The 22,281-nt window shown below is 34.8% G+C and overlaps 1 protein-coding gene across 9 annotated transcripts in view; it reads right to left on the reverse strand.

Moving 5' to 3' along the window:
• The window catches only part of LOC123525383 (neuronal calcium sensor 2-like), a 215,638-nt gene that overhangs the window by 58,548 nt on the left and 134,809 nt on the right, over positions 1 to 22,281 (reverse strand). For 4 of the 9 annotated variants that reach the window (XM_045304394.2, XM_053537911.1, XM_053537912.1 and 1 more), the window contains one exon: positions 11,830 to 11,911. The exons of the other annotated variants lie outside the window; for them this stretch is intronic. The gene's annotated coding sequence lies outside the window, so the exon portion shown is untranslated. The remainder of the gene's footprint in view (positions 1 to 11,829; positions 11,912 to 22,281) is intronic. 9 annotated transcript variants of the gene reach the window in all.

Raw genomic sequence — 22,281 nt, forward strand, 5'->3', positions numbered from 1 at the left:
ACATTCTGATTAAGTTTCTTAAAGATTGAGTCACAACTGTGGCCTATAGAGTGTTCACAAGCTTTTCCTTTGATCTGGCCTACTGACCTAGTTTTTGACCTCACATGACCCAGTTTTAAACTTGACCTAGAAATCATCAAGCCAAACATTCTGACAAAGTTTCAAAAATATTGGGTCACAACCGTGACCTCTAGAGTGTTCACAAGCTCTTCCTTTGATCTGGCCTACTGACCTAGTTTTTGACCCCACATAACCCAGGTTCGAATTTGACCTAGAGATCATCAAGACAAACATTCTGACCAAGTTTGGGTCAAAATAGTGGCCATTAAAGTGTTCACAAGCTTTTCCTTTGATTTGACCGGGTGACCTCGTTTTTGACCCCACATGACCCAGTTTCAAACTTGACCAAGAGATCATCAAGACTAACATTCTGATTAAGTTTAATAATAACTGGGTCACAAATGTGGCCTTTAGAGTGTTCACAAGCAAATGTTGATGGACGACGGACGCCGACAGACGCTGGACAATGACTGGTCACAATAGTTCACCATGAGCACTTTGTGCTCTGGTGAGCTAAAAATCATTCTCTATAACTTTTTCTGCAAGAATAATAAAGAAATAAAGCTATATCATTACATGATACTACTATATATATTTCTCCTGTCTAGGTTAACTTTTAGGATAAACTTTTACCAATTTTAGTTTTTCTGTTTAATCTAATTTACAAAAGGTGGAGAATTTTCAAAGGGAGATAATATTTCATATAGGTAAAAATTGATGGCTTGTGTGAAATCATGAAGGGAGGTAAGCTTTAATATGGTAAATACACTAAGGGAGGTAATCTTTTCAAAGTCTCTAGAATAGTATACATCATCTAAGGGCAGTAATCCTGTAAAGTATGTGGAGCATGTCACAAAAAAATGCTAATTAAGCATAGTTAAAGGTATTTGGCAGACCAATTTTCACTATAAAGCTCAAAATCTGCTTGGATTCAATTCCAATTTATTCTCTGACAAAACTATCACAGCACTGGCAAACAATCTAGAATGATCTACTAAAATCAATGCAGTATCAAGAAAATATTTATCACAACCCAAGCAGTCATAAATCTTGAAGAATATGTTCTTGCTTCCAGTGAAAAACTATAATCAGACTGAGAATTTAAGAAGCCGAAACTAGCTTTTCTCGCGAATTGTGTTCAATTCAATTATTTTGTCTTAATTTGATTGTGTGCTACAATGAATTACAGAATGTGGTAGAGTTGCAGCTAGACAAAAGTGCCAATCGAACATGATTCCCCTTTGTAGACAAGAGTTTGATTAACAATTATTCAAAGACTTAAGTTTTGTGAACAATAATCAAGTACATCCAGGCAAAAACTTGCATAAGACATTTATTTGTTTTCTCTATTTTTTAGGCTTTCGGAATTAAGAAACTGTCTGCTACTTTTATTATGTTTGATCTATAAGTAATGTCACTGCGTCAGTGGTGTAACTATTCAAAGACAATCATCAACTAACCCAAAAATAAAGCAGAAAATCAAATAAGAAGTACACTCGAAACCCTTTATAACGCTATTTGATATACTGCTGTATTCGGTGTAATACGGTACGCTCTTGGCTCCCGAATTTTCCAAGACAAAAAAAACAAAACAATACGGCGCTAATGCGGAAGTAATTTATTTTGATCATAACCAGAAAATACGTCTAATGCGTTACAGGTGGGTGGGGTATTGCATAATATACGGCATATTATAGCTACCGCCAACCCGCATTATAAATTTAACACCGCTAGATTCACGGGTCTCGAACCTTGGACCCCAACGACAGCGTTATAAAAGGGTCCCAGTGTATTATGCTGTCTGCTGATAAAATTGTAATAATGTCATCGACTGTTTAAGTTAACAAATTAGAGCTAAAGCAAAAGTAGTACTTCTTAGTGGCAAAAATGATGATTTCTGAATATTGTCAATATTGTCAGTGATGTGCGGCATTTGCCACTACTGTGTTTTCAATAGCAGCCGGTAGCTCAATAAGTACTCAAAATATATTTATGATTTTTTCGGAAAATACTGCAAATAGATCAAGGTACTTGGGTATGAATTTTTGTTGCTTTCATTAAATTATATACGTTCATATGGTCCCAGTGACTTCACTTTTGGATAAACCCTTGTCTCTGAGCAGTCGATATAATGTACAACAAGAGCATCCCTAAGTGTGACCTTGACCTTGAAGCCAGCCATCCGAAACATGCGCTCTGCATGTCGTCTCGATGTGGTGAACATTTGTGTCAAGTTTCTTTAAAATCCTTCAAGCAGTTCAAGAGTTATAGAGCGGACACGAAAAACAAAGTCATATGACCTTTGACCCCTAAGTGTGACTTTGACCTTGAAGCAAGCCATCCGAAACATGTGCTCTGCAAGTCGTCTCGATGTGGTGAATATTTGTGCCAAATTTCTTCAAAATACTTCATGCAGTTCAAGAGTTACACAGCGGACACGAAACAAAGTCATATGACCTTTGACACCTAAGTGTGACCTTGACCTTGAAGTGAGCAATCCAAAACATGCGCTCTGCATGTCGTCTCTATGTGGTGAACATTTCTGTCAAGTTTCATCAAAATCCTTCAAGGGGTTCAAGAATTACAAGCGGACATGAAATGGCTAACGGATGGACAGATGGACCCACGGACACCGGCGTCATAACATAATACGTCCCTTTGGGTGTATAATAAAAGATATTTTTAACTAGACATGATTTTAATCATTTTTCTTGTAATCAGCAAATAAAAATAAGGCTGTTAACGTATTGTAAAACCTGTATATAAAGACCATGGTGGGAAAGCCAAAAAGTTGTCTTTATTCGCTCTTTTGTGTCAAATCTAACTGTCAGGTGTCTTTATTTACAGGGGTTGACTGTTCTCTGAACCATCACTTATTGTTATGATTAATTATCACCAATTCTGCAGCTGTGTGGTCTAGGTCTTGTCTAGGTCTACAAAATGAAATTCCAAATGAAACTGAAACTTTCCTATACAATATATTTTTCTAAGATTTTTAATCTCTGAATCAATTTTCTACCAAGAAATAGCATCTTTGGTCAAGATAAAAAAAATTATGCCATTTTGCAGCTGGACAATCTGACACTTATGTAAGACCTTGAAACCAGACAATTATTGAATATGTAATTTACTCTCCCAGAAAATGTTTGTGCCCTGTGTGTTTACTGCATTCCAACTTTGATTAATCAGAATATAACTTTACACAATAAAAGTTATCTTGCTTAAAATTTCTTCTATTAAGATAGGAATATGTTCTCTAATCCTTCACAGTTAAAAGCATTAAAAATCAATCAAACTTTGAGATTTAGAGTATGCCTTTATGCTTGCGAAATTTCTTGCTCCAATCAATCTTAATGTAACTACTGATATATTTCCCATAAGACCATTTATGAAGATGAATAAAACAATGAAGAGAGTAAATCAATAAGGAATGGGTTAACTACCATCAAATGGTGACATCATATATAAATTAAAAGTTTCACACCTAGCAAGCTATCAAATCAAAGTGCAATAAGATAATGAACCTCCCCATAATGTTTATCATCATCAAATCAATAGCTTTAATAAACTAGATACCAGTCTAGCCAATTGATGCAATTAACTGATACTTCCAACATTATGAAGCTGGATTAGTAGACCAGTCTAAAATTCCTTTCTGAAATTGGCCAATGACAAAGCTGCATTCTGAGACTGGAACACAAGTTTCAATATTTTGAAGATATTTCAGTTAACTGCTGCTTCCTACGAAATTAAATGGAATATGTAGCATGAAGTTTGACTTGACTGCAATGTTACTGGCCTTTAGTTCAATCCCATGCTTTTCCGACTGAAACTATTTGCAGTGTATAATATGAAACTTGATACCATTAAAGCATTACCACGGGCAATTCATGCAAACAAAACAACCTCCTAAATATGGACAGTGAGTTTAAAACTAGTCTGAGAATACAAAGTTTGGTATTTGTGGAGTTCGAGATTATTCTCTGAATTGCTGAATATTCATCCTTGCTTTTTACCACTTTCCTCAACATCCCCACCCTTTTATCTACCCCCTACCCACTTTTGTATTTTGCAAATAATTAAAATGTACTAGTTTAATTTTTGCAGCAACATGTCTGCTACATTTCTCTGTTACAGCTTCATTTGTTGCAGGCCTACTTTGTGATGCAATGAATTGGCTCTTAGAATGGCTGTGTTTGGGGTGCTCTGTACTTCCAGGAATTCTTCCTTTGACAATCAGATGCAGCAATTTCCAGACTGGTTTCTGAATAGAGGACACAGATAAGTAACTGAAAACAGTGAGCACCACCCTTTTGTGGGAGGGACCAGTTTCTCATTTCTGACCCTGTCCATTTAATGAACAGATCTTATATGTGTTTATACTCAACTGCTTATTTAAGATGATTTTATTTGTAAGAATGTTTTGTGTAAAATTAATGAATGCATGATTCAAGCTTCCTGACTCCCACAGGGACGGTCGGGGCTAAAATACTTACCTAAGGTATGGAAGGCAGTCAAAACTAAAGTGGTCATCAATCTAGGTAGATTCAACTCAAATTTTCTAAAAACTAGAAATGTGTCCATGGGACACAGATGCCCCCACTACATGACAAAAGACACATTTTTCCTGGGTCAGGGGCCATAACTCCTACAATACTGAATGAATCCGGACGCGAAACCCCAGGTGCCAACTGCACATGCTGACCAACATTCCTGTAAAGTTTTGTGACTCCACATCAAATACTTTTGGAGCTAGGCGTGACACAACATTCTCAGACGGAAGGACGGATGGACAAGGGCAAATCTATATGCTCACCCCCCCCCCCCCCTCCAAAGTGGGGGCATAAAAATTAAACGGTTTATATGAGATGCTTTTCTCACAACCATTACTTATGTCTGGTCTCATGCTATAGAAAAACATTTTAGGTTATTCGCAGATGATTAGGGACAAGTTTCAATAGGTGTGCAATTTGAGTCATGCCTCAAAATTTAGTGTTCTGAAACCAATATTTTAATTTTATCACAGAAACATATGAATTCAGATATCCTTTAACCTTAAGCCTGCTGGCAGCAAGTGATTTTGCCATTGCACACCAAGATCAGCCTGCAGGATCATGATCTGCACTGTTCTCTATTCAGACAGTAAAGTTTCAGTGAACACCACTCTAATAATAAATGGTATTGCCTGAATTGAATGAATCATTGGACCAGTCGGTTTTAGAAATTTAGCAGGGTAAGGTTATAACACATCAATATACCAATCTCAGACTTTTCTGATTCCATGTAAGACCCATCCTAAAAAAATCATCATTTTGCATAAAACATTTCTATTTGCTGCAAGCAAATTATTCCGTCCTGCAGGCTTAAAAATTAATATTACAGTTGAGAAGGTAAGAAATCAAGCATAAAAATGTGTTTATTTGAAAGGAATAACGCATAAACAATCTGACAATGTTGCTGTTATGAATAATTAAAGACCAAACAAAGTGAAAGAAGACCTTGAAAAAACGGAAGCTGTTATAAAGTCATACAGAAACTGTGTTGTGTTCATTTTCGAAACAAATACAATAGAACTGTTTAATTTTTCATCTTTTTTATCAAAACGGCAGTTTTGCAGGAACATAATTTTGTGATTTTTCAAATTTCAAAGATAAAATCAAAGTATATTTATTTCTTCACAGGATTTGATTTCATAGACCAAAGCAGCATTAACCAATTAATCATGAAATGAATGGAGATTAATCCCAAATGAATACCAATAATTTCACAAACTAAAGTAAGATGAGGGGTGTAGGAACCTTAAATGATACAACTGACATTAATTAACATAAAACTGATATGCTAAAGGATATAACCTACGCTAAATGATACAAAATCTTATAAGGCTCGCTTAAAGTTATAAAACTAAAAGCAAAATGATACAGCATTTAAGGCTCCCTAAAAGTTACAAAAGATGCAAATTTAACATTAACAATTATTGTCAATTGTATCATTAGCGAAGTTGTATCATTTAAGGTTCCTACAGGAGATACAAATATTAAGAACAGTGAAGAAAAGAGACCGGGCTCAGAGTTAAGGAAGTACACTTGTAATTACAATTATATTTATGTATTCTGGTAATTTCGATTTTCATTTATGTCTTTTTCATAAATACAATCGGTGATTTTGATTTCATATATGTATTCTTCTTAATTATGCTATCTCAACATTTTCCATGCGAAATGAAAAGCAGTTTGCCAATATTGTTGCCTATAGCATAATGTATAATCATACAGAAACTGACAACTGTCATTGCAACCCACTACCTATGATGAGGCATAAATGTGGAACACGAAGACTCTGAGTGAAGGAAATGTTCTGCCTGCGGGACAAGCAAGAACAGCTATGATCTATTCTGCAAAAATTTTGTGTTTCCACATTGAAAAAAAAAAACAACAACATTCTCATCGTGTAATATACAAAGAAATATTCAGACTGCAAGTATTTTGTTGCTTAGGTCACTAAAAAAATGTCCATATTTAGCAGCAAAATATTGATTTCTATTCTGCAATCTGAATTCCTCAAAGAACACTACTTCATGCAATCAACAGAACTTCTGGGACCCTAAATCTTTGTCTGACTTCCTGCTTTATCAAATATATTTGACAAGTTCAGCACAGTAGTGAGATTTTGTGACATTCTTTACAGTCCCATAAGTAATTGCAACTTTTCTGATTTTGTATTTTCTCTGAGAGAATTCTCTGGATTTATAGAATTCGAAAAACTGATGAGGCATTGAAAACTGTAATATACTGAGAAAACAGTAATATATTTTGATTTTTAAAACTAACAGTCACATTTGATTTGATTACTTTTCACCAATGTCAGCAGAGATAAAGTTATGAATATTTCTATAATCTCACTGAAACATACACCATCACCATCACCACAACCACAACAACATTATCAGATCTACTGCATAATTATGCAAAAGGAAGACCCTGTGGATCTATCAATGGTCATATGGCTGGGGCCACTAGAGCAGTATTACAAGGCCTTAATTTAAGCTTCCTGCACAAATATTTTCTTTATGAAGTAATTTAGCACCAACTGACTGAAGTCACAAGAGCTGAGCAAAATGATCCTGGAGTTATCGTGGATTTCGAGCAATCAGAGAAAACAGAGAAAACAGGAGAACAGCCTATGACCACCTGAACTGCAAAAATCTGTCCCTCAGGTATCTGAGCCAACTGTGCTGGAGCAACTTCTGTTTCACTGTATCATTTTAAAGAATATTTGCAACAACACACTAAGTCACTTCCAAGTTTTTTTTTAATTTAATGTTTTTCAATAGAAATTGAAGACAGTTCATGTATGTAAACTTGTGTCCTGGAAGTCAATATTACCACAAAGAGTGCACCAGCTAATTAATTTCTGCATGAACAACAGTAGTTGCAATGTATAAAATGAACAGCAGGTAGATATGCTTATTGTTTTTGTTGAGTTTAACGTGCACTAAAACAAGTATAAGTCATATGGCAACCTTCCAGCTTTGATGGTGGAGAAAGACCCCATGCATCCCTCCTTGCATTATTTCATCATGAGTGGGCACCTCAGTAGAACCATCAACCTTCCTTAAGCCAGCTGGATGGCTTCCTCACATGAAGAATTCAACACCCCAAGTGAGGCTCCATCGAGCCATACATCGGTGATGGACGAGCCATTCTAAGTCAGCGACCTGAACCACTCAGCCACAGAGGCCCAAAACAGCAAGTAGAGGATGAATTTCTTTGAAAATAATGTCATGGAAACATCACCTGGTTCAGAGATAAAACTCACAATTATCAAGTAAAGTGTGAAGTTGGTGGGGTAAGAGGAAGTAAGTTATGTGAAAACAATATTTTTTTCCATAAAATAAGTTTCACTGAATCTAAATTGTAATTTCAACAACAGAAATGTAATATTCTGCAGAAATGGAGGGAATTCACGTTTTAATGTTATAAATTCTGTGTTAGTGTTTTTACACTACACTGCTTTAATATTTATACAGATTTTCTCTGGAAATTTATCTGAAACCATGAAGTAAATAAGCCTAATCAATATGTCTGACTGTGCAAAAAATTCAATATTATTGAAATTCAGTCTTCCTGGAGTGAAAACAGTAACAAATTTGGTTCAAATTTCAGAAATGTTCTCAATATTTAACAAAACAGTGATCTTGATTTAAAAGTTCTGAGAACGTTTACCAAACAAGGATTTTTGCCCTATTATGTACAACTGGCTGGAAATTATTTGAGTTACATAAAGAGTTAGGTCCAAGTTTTGGAGAAAAAAAATCGAACATCATCAAATTATAGAAAGAAAAGAGTTGTTTTACATGAAAATTAAACAGCATATAAAACATATATATAAGTCTACAAAAGCATCATCAATTAGCTCACTTAAAATTGTATTGAATTCTGGAAAGGGACTTCATGAAGGGGCCATACTTCTGGACAGTTCAACGCCCTTTAAACACTCACCATTTTTAAAGAACTGTTACATGTCTTTGTTTTGATGCAATTGCTATAATGACCCTGTGCTTAAACTTCACGTAACTAGGTTAAACATCGATTTGAACACTAAGTATTACACTTACTTCTGTACAAATGGCATTCTTTTACAAAGGGGGACAATTTTTGAGAATATTTTAAGTATCCAATGGTACAGGACAGCAAGGTAAAAATGTTGTTCCTTTACCATTTATTTCTGTGATTTAGTGATATACTGCTAAACATTAAGGTGGCATTATGCGCGCCTTACTGCACATAGTGTGTTTTTGTTGAATGTTAATAAAAGCAATTTTTGGTTGCTGTACATTTAAATGTGTTAAATTAACGATAATGCCACATAAGTATTTGAAGTTGATGCTTTAGAAATAAAGAAATCAGACTAATAAAATAATAGTTCTTTTCTTCAATTTTCTACACAGTGATCTCCCATACATATATTCTGAAGTTGAAGGGAAGCAACTCCTGCATGCAGTTTGACTTTTCTTAAAAAGACTGCCCTAGTCAAAATAAGAAAAGGCATATTTGGAAAATTATTGTATCGCACTGGTAACAGGAAGTTTGGTATATTGGGTTAAAAGCTATAATTTCCTCCGCCCTTTTTACACACACATCTATTTCAGCTGGATATTTACTTGAAAAATGGGCATAATTCCACTTTAACTAAATTATGTAGAGAAATGACATTAAACTTAAAACTGATCTGAAATGCTAATTCTTTATCAAATGAACAAACAAATATATTAATTTACTATAGTAAAAAGGGGGACAGAAAATAAATGTCACAACAGCTTAAGTTGGACAATATTAATCACCTAATCAAATTCTTTCAAAATTACTGTTAAAACTCAAAATGCTTACAATGCCATTGTGAAGTGTTTAAACGGCTTTACAAAACACCAAGCATGTTGAAAAATGGAGGAGTCTATGGAAAGAGCTAGCCAGTATCTCACCTGGATCTCTTGTACCTGAAACTGCCTCTCCACTATCCATCTACAACTGCCAGATAGTGCCAGTCTAAATGACTGTTTCTTGGTAAGAAGTAGCAAATGAAATTAAATACTTTGAGAAGAATATAGAATTTATTGTCATTTATACTAATATGTAATAAACAATTATATTCAAATAAACTTAAGCTACGGAATTCAATTGAAAAATCTCATGGCCAGCTATATGCAGAAGCAAGAGGCTGAAATATTACTAACGCGACTTTTGTGTAGGCCAGTCAAATGTAGAGGAAACAAGAGACTAAAATATTACTAGCATGACTTTTGTTCCGCTCTTCAATAGAAAGTCTATACTAATCACCCATCTTTGCTGTATTTTTTAAATCTTGATTGTCAAGCAATCAATGTAACTTGCTCACCAATTTCTAAAATCTCTGACAATCGGAGTACACCAAATCCATCTTTTTTGTCCTAGAAGTAAAACCTATTGCAAAAGCATTCAAGGTATTGCTTCAATTTAATGACAATCCTAAGCAGCAATTTGCATGAATCTCCAAGAAAGCAAATTTTCTAGAAAATCATTTAATGGCATTTATATCCCTCTCATAATAGCTACAACAGTTTTTAATTTCATTTGCTGTAAGTTTTTTCCAACAATTTCCTTTAACTTCATCAAAAACCAATACGAACATGATGACTATTTGAGCGTAATATCATTAAAGCTTTCCGTAATACCATCAACCCATAACCATACCTAACATTTGAAATAAAACATTTCCAAACAAATGGGAGTTTCCGGAGTGTAGGACAAAATCCCCTGCGGACAAAACCCCCTTTGCTCATTTTTGCATAGGCGGACAAAACACCCTTCATGTTTTTTACAAGGAGGACAAAACCCCCTTCGCACGTTTTTCAAGGAGGACAAAACCCCCTTCGCGGTTTTTACAGGGAGGACAAAAACCCCTTCAACCTAGAATGTAAAGGGCAAATTATATAATAATATTTAATTAATCAAACTATCTGAGAGTTATATAACAAATTTACTTTAATGAACAGTTCAGTGAGAAAAAACATACAATTAACAAATTAACATGTCAATTAATTAAGAGATATTTCACACTTTTTTTACAAACTATAATAATTGTATATTTATGTATAGTCTGATTAATCTCAAAGTCATTATTGAACAAACTGTAATAATTGTATATAATAGATTAAGTACATCAATTATCCATATTATAATATATCTTCAAGACATCTTTTTCTATAAATAAAATGATTAATCTTAAAGTGTATTATGATGTTTTCCCTTTTTAATCCTTATAAAAAGCAAAGGGGGTTTTGTCCTCCTTGTAAAAAATGTGAAGGGGGTTTTGTCCTCCTTGTAAAATTCATCGAAGGGGGTTTTGTCCTCCTTCTAAAAAACATGAAGGGGGTTTTGTCCGGGTATGCAAAAATGAGCGAAGGGGGTGTTGTCCGCAGGGGATTTTGTCCGGATCCCGAGTTTTCGCTGTATAATTATTGTGAAAGAATAATCAGCAATTTTTCCATTCCATCTGAAACAAAGAATGGTTTTGTTTCTCAAAGGCGAAATAATTTTAACATTTAAAGATTTATATTATTCGGAAGAGCAGAAGAGCATTTAGGCAACATCTAAAATCACATGATTACACAGTAAGACAGGTTACGTAACTGTTAGGCAACATCTAAAATCACATGATTACACAGTTACAGACAGGGTACGTAACTGTTAGAGATTCTGTTATTAAAAAAAAAAAAATTATATATCTAAGAAAGGGCACATATTCATAAGTTATCTAAATGCTTCATTATCAGTTTTTTTTTTCCACAAAATTATTAGGACAGTAACAACTGAACAAGCAAATAGAATATTTGACAATACTCTGGCACCAAAAGTGAATTATTTACAACCATTTATAATGTAAGGATGTTTTTAAAATTCTGTTTAAGGTCCCACAAGACTTCGACTTTTAATTTTTATGTTAAAACAGATAAAGCAGTATTCCAAATAGAGAACATGCTTCGAAAAACACTACTTTCAATATATGCATATCAGAGCCATAAAGGGAGGTAATCAAAATAATGGATTTAATAATAATTCCACTATGTTAAAAATGTTCAAATCTATGAAGAATGTATGAGAATAGAAAATAATTATATAAAATGGATCTAACATAAAAAAAAATGTGGCAGCCACAAAGGCATTATGAAACTTTAACAAATGATTAAGAAAAAAAATCACATTATTATAAAAAAAAAACGTAAAAACTTACCAAATATCCAAGTAATAAATGCTTAACCCAAAACCTCTAGATCCTTGATTTCAGATTTTGCATGAAAATTACTTCCTGATGTCTATAATAATAAAATTTTCAGTGAAATTTGTAATTGTTTCGAACTGGTAAATGTTATAACTTTATACATAATAATACTATTCTTATCTGGCATTCCATTCATTGTTGTATCTATTAAAGCTATAAAACGTTTTTCTCACCTCTAAGTAAATTCTTTCAAACTTCATTACTTCAAAAGGACATTGATTTCTGGATAAAACATTGCTTATCGCTCAATCAGCCCTGCAGCTACTGTCAAAGGACAGACATTCTCACTTTTTTGTGCAGCAGTATGATGTCAAAATTGGCAGCATTTGGTCAAATTGTTAAGAAACCCACAGGTAGCATAAGTTTTCAAAGGATTTTAGAACCAATTTACAAGAACATGAGAAAAATTATATTTCTGCATTTTTGTCTGGCTAATGACCAAATAAAATTAGAATACCGTATTTTCCCGTATTAACGCCCCCGGGGGCGTTACATTTTCCAAAGAGGGGGCGTTTATTTGAGGTAAAAAAATAAAAAATGAAAATTTTTACAAAACTTAAAAACATCGTTCAAACTAGCTGTAAAGTGTTTCTGTGTTGTTTAATCCCCCCAAAACGTAATTATTTGGCATCCAATTTAATGCAGTGTGTCTTTTATGCATTTAAATACGGTACCTCGTGTATTTCATGTCTGGCTTTTTGACACGCTCGCGACACTACACATTACGTCATGACCCAAACAGCTGTGTACTCCGATAACATTTTCCTTAGTACATGCGGGTAGCTAATTGTGCAATACACAATGTCAATGGTTTGACAGGCTGCTGTGCCTGCTTTTAAATTAAAAGTTCTTAAAACTGCCGAAGAAAAGGGTATATCGTAAACACATTGCTGCAAGTTTGTTTAAAGTCGGCAGGAAGCGTGTGCGCGAGTGGTGTAAAAACAAATCCTAAATGTATTTACCGTTTAATTTTCTGTTACGTACCGTACTTAGTACAAATGTTTTGGACTTATGGTCCATGGACTGTTTAAAAGTGTGTTTAATTTTTAATACATTGGACTTTAGTACTGTAAATTACTTATTATGTGGACTTATAAAAATGAGGTAGGTGATTTTTTCCCGTTCTTGTTGATTTTTTTTCCCTCCAAAATGGGTGGGGGCGTTAATTAGATACTCTGGTATTGTGCGCCCCAATGTATAATACCCTCCCCCCTAAACCTCCCCTCCCCCCACCCCACCTCCACCCCCCCCCCCCCCACCATTTTCGCCCAAAATCCTGGGGGAAAAAAAACATTTCTGGTCAATTTGAAAATAAAACCAGTAAAACATCATTATATATATATTTTTTTTTTTTAAATTCAAAATATTTTTATGAATAAATAGGTCAAGTGTACATAGAACTGGATCAACTTAATTGTTTTTCAATATCAGCAATTAGCATGACGCCTCATGTCAATTTTGTTGTTCACAGTTTGATCTCGGTTTAACAAAAAAGTTGATTTTCAAAAGTATCATAATATTTAAAATTTCTGATAAAAATAAACTACTCTTTATCTATTACAGAATGTAACGGCAATCATAGTTTTTAGCCGAGACAGTTAGCACAGAGAGTAGTTTCCCTTTACTGGCATAGTGAAAATGGTAAACAAACTTGTTTTGAAGCTGGAAAATCATCTGTACCTGTGTATTATATGCACCAACCATTCGAGGTTGGTCCCAAACAAGGGTAAAAAAAACTGTCCATTATATTTGAGTATCTATGGTATTCTACTTTCCATAGCAGCCAAATACATTAAATCTTTAAAGATTATCAATATATGAATTAGCTTTAAAATGTTTACTGTCATTTAAATGAACCCATTTAAATATGTTGTCTTCCTCAATGTTTCTGACTCAGTGACTCTTTTGAAAAAAATAATGTGACAAGGAAAATCAGAAAATTATACTTTTATTTTATTTTTCATTACTTTAGAATTTCATTACATCATATCAATCTCATTGGATTTATTCAAAATAGAAAATGAAAAAAAGTACAGGACGATCTGAAACCTGTTTTTCAAGTTTAAAAAAGAAGGCATTATATTTATATTTTTAGATATCTTTCATTTATAAAACTTTAAATTTAGAAATATATTCGTATAAACTTATTCAAATGAAAAGATCTTTCAATTATTTCTTGAACGCAAAAGAAAAACAAGACCTGAAACAAGAGCTCCACCAAGCAGGGCTATATAAGCTTGAAGGGTTATATCAGAGGAGGATGGGAGCAAAATTTAAAGAATCTGACTGCTGAAGCCCAAAGGACAGGAAGAACAAAGGGAATAAAAAAAAAATTTAAAGTAGACAGAAAAAAATTCTAACTCCACAAAAAAATCTTTACCAGGTACAGATATGTCAAAATACAACCAAAAATTGGAGCTACAATCCATGTTGTACCACAGAAAAGTGGTCTCGGATTTTCCCTATGGCCAATAAGGAAAAAGTTACAAAATAAGCTATTTATAGTAACATAAAAGGGAAGTAATTCAATAAAAAAATTATTGTAAGTGAACAAAAAAGGGATCTGCCAAATAAAAACAAGAGCACCGCAATGCAGAGCAATACACACACGAAACAAAGTCATATGACCTTTGACCCCTAAGTGTGACCTTGACCTTGAACCGAGCCATCAGGAACATGTGCTCTGCACATCGTCTCGATGTGGTTAACATTTGTGCCAATTTTCTTTAAAATCCTTCAAGCAGTTCAAGAGTTACAGAGCGGACACGAAACAATGTCATATGACCTTTGACCCCTAAGAGTGACCTTGACGTTGAAGGGAGCCACCTGAAACATGCGCTCTGCAAGTCGTCTTGATGTGGTGAACATTTGTGCCAAGTGCCTTTGAAATCCTTCAAGGGGTTCACGAGTTACAGAGCGGACACGAAATTGCTAACGGACCGACGGGCAGGCAGACACCAGCGTCTTAACATAATATGTCCCTTCGGACGTATAAAAATACCAAGGCAGAATATTTCTCAGAGATGAGGGGTAGGGATACATAGTCAACAGGGAAGACAATTTGATTTTGAAACAGATTGTTTTCCTGTAGATAAAAAGTTATATCAAATATGCCTCCATGCCAGGATCTAAACACAAATGGAATTGTGATATGTGTTAGGGTGGAGGATCAGGGATCCTTGTCAAAACTTTCTGATATTCAAAAAGAAAAATAGTGCATTTGAAAACCATCACTAAGAAAATTAGAGCAATACACTCTAGCAATCTGGATAATGTGACATATCAACAATGAACTTACAATATTTGTGTGTGTATATAAGTTTATTTATAGTCGCCACCAGTAAACCATCTGGGTGACTCCTCCAGAAGACTGTAAATAATGTTAGTAGGAGGATAGTGCAAGAAACAGAAGATGCCCCAATTCCAAATGCTTCCCTTGTTCTTTAGCGTGCCAGGTATAAAGCACCCATACATGGGACTCTTATCCCAATGTTAATAATTTTAGTTGGAGGAGCGGGGGCTCGAACTCACAACCCCTGGTTTAGTAGTCAGACAGTGTTATCACTTGACCACTGCGTCCGCTCTTAAGCTTACACTACACATGCAGTATATTTTAAAACAAGAAGGCCATGATGGCCCTAGGTCGCTCACATGTCACTGCTTGCTTGAACAGTTTTGGAATATAATTATGCAAGGAAAATGTCTGTGAAATTATTATGAAACAGTATATTTGTACAATCTTTGTAAGGGCCAGCAGTTTCTGATAACGATTTTAAAATTGGGCCTGCTGTTTCTGACAAGAAGATTTTTTAAAGTTTCCAATATATTACATTCAATTTATAAGAAAGAAGTGGCCACACCCCCTGGCAACCATGTTTTTTTTTTATAAAAAAATCAAAAAAAAATCTTGGTACAGGGTCACACAAGAATCATTTGTGTTAAATTATTTTAAAAAGCGGGCTAGCTGTTTCATACAAGAAGATATCCACTATATACATACAACAAGAAAAAAAAAAAAAAAAAAAAAGCCACCATACCCTCTGGCGCCCATGTTAATTGACAAATTAAAATAATTTGAACATTCTTGGTAGAGGGTCACACAAGAACCATTTGTGTGGAATTATTTTAAAATCAGGCCAGCATCTTCATACAAGAAGATTTTTAAAGTTTCCAATATATACATTTATAGGGAAAAGTGACCGCACCCCCTTGTGACCATGTTTTTTGTCAAATCCGGATAATCTGATCAATCTCGCTAGAGGGTAACATAAGAAACATGTGTCTAAAATTATTTCAAAATCGAACTAAAAAACGGTTTGAAGATTTTTCTATTTTTAGCCCTGGCCACCCCCATGTGGAACCAAGTGGAACCATCTGAACAAAACTTTGGAAGAGGACTACCTAAGGAATATCAAGGCCAAGTTTCATCAACTTCCACCAAAGGGTTTCAGAGAAGATGTTGTTTAAAGAAAAGTATGGACGGACAGATGGATGACAGACGGACAGACGACGGACTGCAAGCGATCACAATAGCTCACCCCGAGCCCTTCGTGCTCAGGTGAGCTAAATAAAGACAAAGAAATATACATTAAAAAGCACAAATACAAAGATTTGATTAAAAGATTTATAAAATAAATTTGTATAATTGACACAATACAAAAAATTATGAGTAGATCAAGTTCAGAAACTTTCATGAAAACAAGACAAATCAGGTCACACTTTTTGTATCATTATCTTTTTCCCTTGGTGTTTCCTGTTCTAATGCAAAAGAAAGAAGCTGTGACTTTATTTGATGATAACATCGAATGTACCAAAATGTAACTTACTAAAAAAAAATATGGCCTCTAGAGAGGTCACAAGGTTTTTCTATTTTTATACCTACTGGCCTAGTTTTTGACCGCACGTGACCCAGTTTCGAAACTGACCTAGATATCATCAAGGTGAACATTCAGATCAATTTTCATGAAGAGCCATTGAAAAATATGGCCTCTAGAGAGGTCAAAAGATTTTAATAATTGTAGACCTACTGACCTTGTTTTTGACCACAGTTGACCCAGTTTCAAATTTAGCCTAGATATCATCAAGATGAACATTCAGACCAACTTTCATACAGATCCCATGAAAAGTATGGCCTCTAGAGAGGTCACAAGGTTTTTTTATTATTTGACCTACTGACCTAGTTTTTGATGGCACATGACCCAGTTTCAAACTTGACCTAGATATCACCAAGGTGAACATTCTGACCAAATTTTATGGAGATCCATTCACAAGTAAGGCCTCTAGAGAGGTCACAAGGTTTTTCTATTTTTAGACCTACTGACCTAGTTTTTGAACCCACATGGCCCTGTTTCGAACTTGACCTAGATATCATCAAGATGAACATTCAGACCAATTTTCATACAGATCCCATGAAAAATATGGTCTTTAGAGAGGTCACAAGGTTTTTCTATTATCTGACCTACTGACCTAGTTTTTGATGGCACGTGACCCACTTTTGAACTTGACCTAGATATCATCAAGATGAACATTCAGACCAACTTTCATACAGATCCCATGAAAAATATGGCCTCTACAGAGGTCACAAGGTTTTCCTATTATTTGACCTACTGACCTAGTTTTTGATGGCACGTGACCCAGTTTCGAACTTGACCTAGATATCATCAAGATGAAGGTTCTGACCAATTTTCATGAAGATCTCATGAAATATATGGCCTCTAGAGAGGTCACAAGGTTTTTCTATTTTTAGACCTACTGACCTAGTTTTTGACCGCACATGACCCAGTTTCGAACTTGACCTAGATATCATCAAGATGAACATTCAGACCAATTTTCATACAGATCCCATGAAAAATGTGGCCTTTAGAGAGGTCACAAGGTTTTTCTATTATTTGATCTACTGACCTAGTTTTTGATGGCACGTGACCCAGTTTCGAACTTGACCTAGATATCATCAAGATGAAGGTTCTGACCAATTTTCATGAAGATCTTGTGAAATATATGGCCTCTAGAGAGGTCACAAGGTTTTTCTATTTTTAGACCTACTGACCTAGTTTTTGATGGCACGTAACCCAGTTTCGAACTTGACCTAGATATCATCAAGGTAAACATTCTGACCAATTTTCATGAAGATCTTGTGAAATATATGGCCTCTAGAGAGGTCACAAGGTTTTTCTATTTTTAAACCTACTGACCTAGTTTTTGAAGGCACATGACCCAGTTTCGAACTTGACCTAGATATCATCAAGATGAACATTCTGACCAACTTTCATAAAGATCCCATGAAAAATGTGACCTCTAGAGTGGTCACAAGCAAAAGTTTACGGACGGACGGACGCACGCACGGACGACGGACACCGTGCGATCACTAAAGCTCACCTTGTCACTTTGTGACAGGTGAGCTAAAAACACAAAAGGAGCTGCCACAGTGTGTCTTAGTGTAGATACGGCACTGAATAAGGCATTTAAAACTTGATGCAAAACAGCCTTTGCATCCTTATTACGCATATAAACTGACATTTTGTTAAATCCCTAGAGGGATAAAAACAGAAGGCATCCTAATACAATGGTGGCAATAAAATAAAGACGTCTGCTTTTTCTCATTATGTAACTCTTAAGTTTGCTTTATTAAGTTATTTCTATTTTACAATTCCTCATGAATCGCTCGTCAAGGGATTAAAATTATTCTACATTTATTTCAATTATACTACATAGCAGCATGTAAAAGTCTTACGCAGATCAATACATAAAAGCTTGGTTCTGATGTTTCCGACACCTAATGAGCGCTTATTTATTCTTTTGTGCGAGATTTTCATTTAATGAGTCTTTCACAACCAATGAACATTATTATCATCCTGCTTGCATCCGATATTGGTTCCATAGAAAGACAACAATGTTAACACTAATGTTCTGTAAAAAAAATGACATAACTGTTTTTAAATGTATTTTTTTCTAAGTGGAGAAAATATCTAGTGGACAGTTGAACCTGCATTAATGGCCTACTGAATTAAGCAGCCATTTGCTTTAAGCAGCCAGTCAGATAAGTTCCCTAACTGACATTTTGTTCTAATTTTAACTTGTCTGAAACAGCCACTTGCCTTAAGAAGCCAGACTGCATCATTGCCCGAGCTGGCTGTTTAATACAGGTCTGACTGTATCTCAGTGTCAGCCTTATCAATTAATACTGTCCACTTTCAGATGTTTTCTGGATTTCAACCCCTTCTGCACACAAACCCAACCAAACAAAAACACAAACCAGAAATTATTTTTCTTTTTTAAATGCATGACAGTGCAAAAAATATTTATGGAAATGTGTTTGCAAAAGTTTTCTTTACAGATTTCAAGATAACGCATTATAAATGACTGTCAAAGCATCCTGATGATTGAAGTTTGATAGTTAGCAAAATTATTTAATGTTTGTGACAATTACAAAATGCAATCTGCTTTTAAACTTATACTTTGCTTTAAACAAGAGCTGTCAAGGAGACAGCATGCTCAACTATTTTGATGCTGGACAGTGACACTGGGCACATCAGAGGAAGCTGGAACTGTCACTGAGTTTTTAATGACTCCAATGTGGATGAAGATATTGGACAATAGTTTAACTCTATGGCAAATGTATTAAGTAATAACAGAGATAGAGAAGTGTATCAAAACATTAAATAAATACAAAAGGGACATAATTCATAGAAAATTTCTGAAAAAGTAATACACCATGTGTCATATCATGTGGCTAATAATGTGGAACAAGTGAATGAAGTACTGCCATGCAATACAAAGTCCCCTCCTGGAAGGCACCTAATTTTCTCTACTGCAGTATAATAAATGAACTGATATCTGTCAATGATGTATAAACAATATTGTACTATATACAATATGTGTAGGTTACTAACCGAGTAGGAGGTGTTCATGAAATGAAAATACCTGCGCTCGTGCGAATCATGACACCGAGAGCGCATAGCGCTCGAAGTGTTATTGCATGAGCGGGGGTATTTTCATTTCATGAACACCTATCTAAGAGGTAAGTTACTGACTTACACAACGTCATTTTAATTTGTTAGTTTTTATTTATTTATTTATTTATTTATTTATAAGTCTTTCCTTCTCCCAGTCAGAAAATAAATGATATTGGGAATTACTTTAACTTCAGCAGGTAAATTGAAATGTGTGATATGAAAGTTCTGCTTATTCACCAATGTAAATGCATTTTTGTTCACCAATTATTTGTTGGGAGTTTTTTTATCTTTTAATGCACAACTTCACACTTCGGTTGCATGTTTATAAAACATTTTTCATGATAAACTTAGTTTCGGACACAGCCTTTACGGTTTTGTCGTGGTCATTGTCATTCTCATCATCATCATCATCATCGTCTAACAACAATAATTAAAATGATTATCTTCTTCTTCTACTCCTTCCTGTTAAGTACTGAGCCGTGAAAGTATCTTGTAGATGAAAACATGACGATCGTAATTCAAAGGTCAAAATAAACAATTTTTAAAAAAGAAGTATACATTTGTAAATGCTACTTGACGCAGGTATTGTCTATTTTCCGTAAGTAATGACCTGGCACTCATTAATCTTCACCAGTATTTTCAGGGGTTTCCATTATTTTACGAAATATTTGTATCCTAAAATTACCAATATAAATAACCAATGGCACGGTGGCATAGTGGTAGCTGATTGCCACGCACGATACCACGAGTTAAAAATCATCTCAGACCATTTCTTTTTTAATTCAATGTAATGTTGTTATTGATGTTACTTTTACAATATCTGTGTAACATATTTCACGAAATCTGATTTTTTTTTCTCTTGTAGATCTAGTATTCATTTTCAGGAAACGCTGGTGAGAAATACTTTGTCTTTTTATCTAGGATACTTTTAGATATGTTTTATTCAACATTTTCCATAACGTTTATGGCAATATTTCTACCGATAAAATTTGGGGGAAAATGGTCAGTACGCAGGAGTTGAACCAAAAATGCAGTTTAGCAGCTAAACGTTTTGTCGGCACAGCTATTTGCACCTGTGACATTTTGAAAATTATAAAGAAATATATATACGCAATATTTATATCGCTATTTAACTTCAGACATAGAGAATTAATTTACCGAAAATACACGGAATATTCTTGAGTGTCAGGTCAATACTTACGGACAATAGCATGGCATTAAATAAACATTACATTTTGAACTCATCTAACATTCTTTTCACGTGCTCAGGTATGGTATAATACCTGTGCATGAGCGCAGGTATGGTATGATACTTGTGCACGTGCGCAGGTATGGTATGTAGGTATTCATTTTGGTTATTAACCCGCAGAGAACACTAGAACAGTTGTGTAAGTTATAACAATGCACTTGGATTAAAATGTGCATATATAAAAACCCACAGTTGTTTTCATATTGAATTGTTTTGGCTGATTATAAAAAAGTTATCATATAAGTTATTTATAGTAACAACAAAGGAAATTAAATCCTAAAAAAAAAAAAAATTAAAAATCTATATAATATAAGTCCACAAGAAACTCTTTACCAGGTAGAGATAGGTCAAAATACACCTATAAAAATTGGATGTAACATGCATGTTGTACCACAGAAAAGTGGTCTCGATTTTTCTCTACCGCCAGTAATAAAAAAGTTACAATAAAATCTATTTATAGTAAAAACAAAGGGACGTAATTCTAAAAACAATGGTGCCTCATGGTGGTGAACATTTGATCCTAGTTACATCAAAATCCCTCCATGCATGAAGAAGAAATGCTCCGTTCAAAGTCATTCTTGAATTTGACCTTTGACCTCTAAATATGACCTTGACCTTAGACCTAGGGACCTGGTTCTTGCGCATGACAATCCGTCTTATGTTAGTGAACATTTGTGCCAAGTTACATCACAATTCCTCCATGCATGAAGAAGAAATGCTCCAGACAAAGTCATTCTTGTGTCTGATCTTTGGTCTCTAAGTGTGACCTTGACATTAGACCTTGGGCCTGGGTTTTGCGCATGACAGGTCGTCTCATCATGGGGAACATTTATGCCAAGTAATATTGTAATCCCTTGATGGATGACAGAGTTCTGGATCGGACAGGAAAAAAACCTTATTGACCTTTGACCTCCAATTGTGACCTTGACCTTTGAGCTAAGGGTCTGGGCTTTGCGCATGACATGTTGTCTCATCATGGGGAACATTTGTGCCAGGTAATATCAAAATCCATTAATGGATGGCAGAGTTATGGACGGGACAGGAAAAAAACTCTGTTAACCTTTGACCCCCAATTGTGACCTTGACCTTTGAGCTAGAGGTCCGGGATTTGCGTAAGACACGTCGTCTCATCATGGGGAACATTTGTGCCAAGTGATATCAAAATCCCTTAATGAAGGTCAGAGTTATGGACCGGACACGAAA

Source organism: Mercenaria mercenaria, chromosome 3 (assembly GCF_021730395.1).
Source record: "Mercenaria mercenaria strain notata chromosome 3, MADL_Memer_1, whole genome shotgun sequence".
Lineage (NCBI taxonomy): Eukaryota > Metazoa > Mollusca > Bivalvia > Venerida > Veneridae > Mercenaria > Mercenaria mercenaria.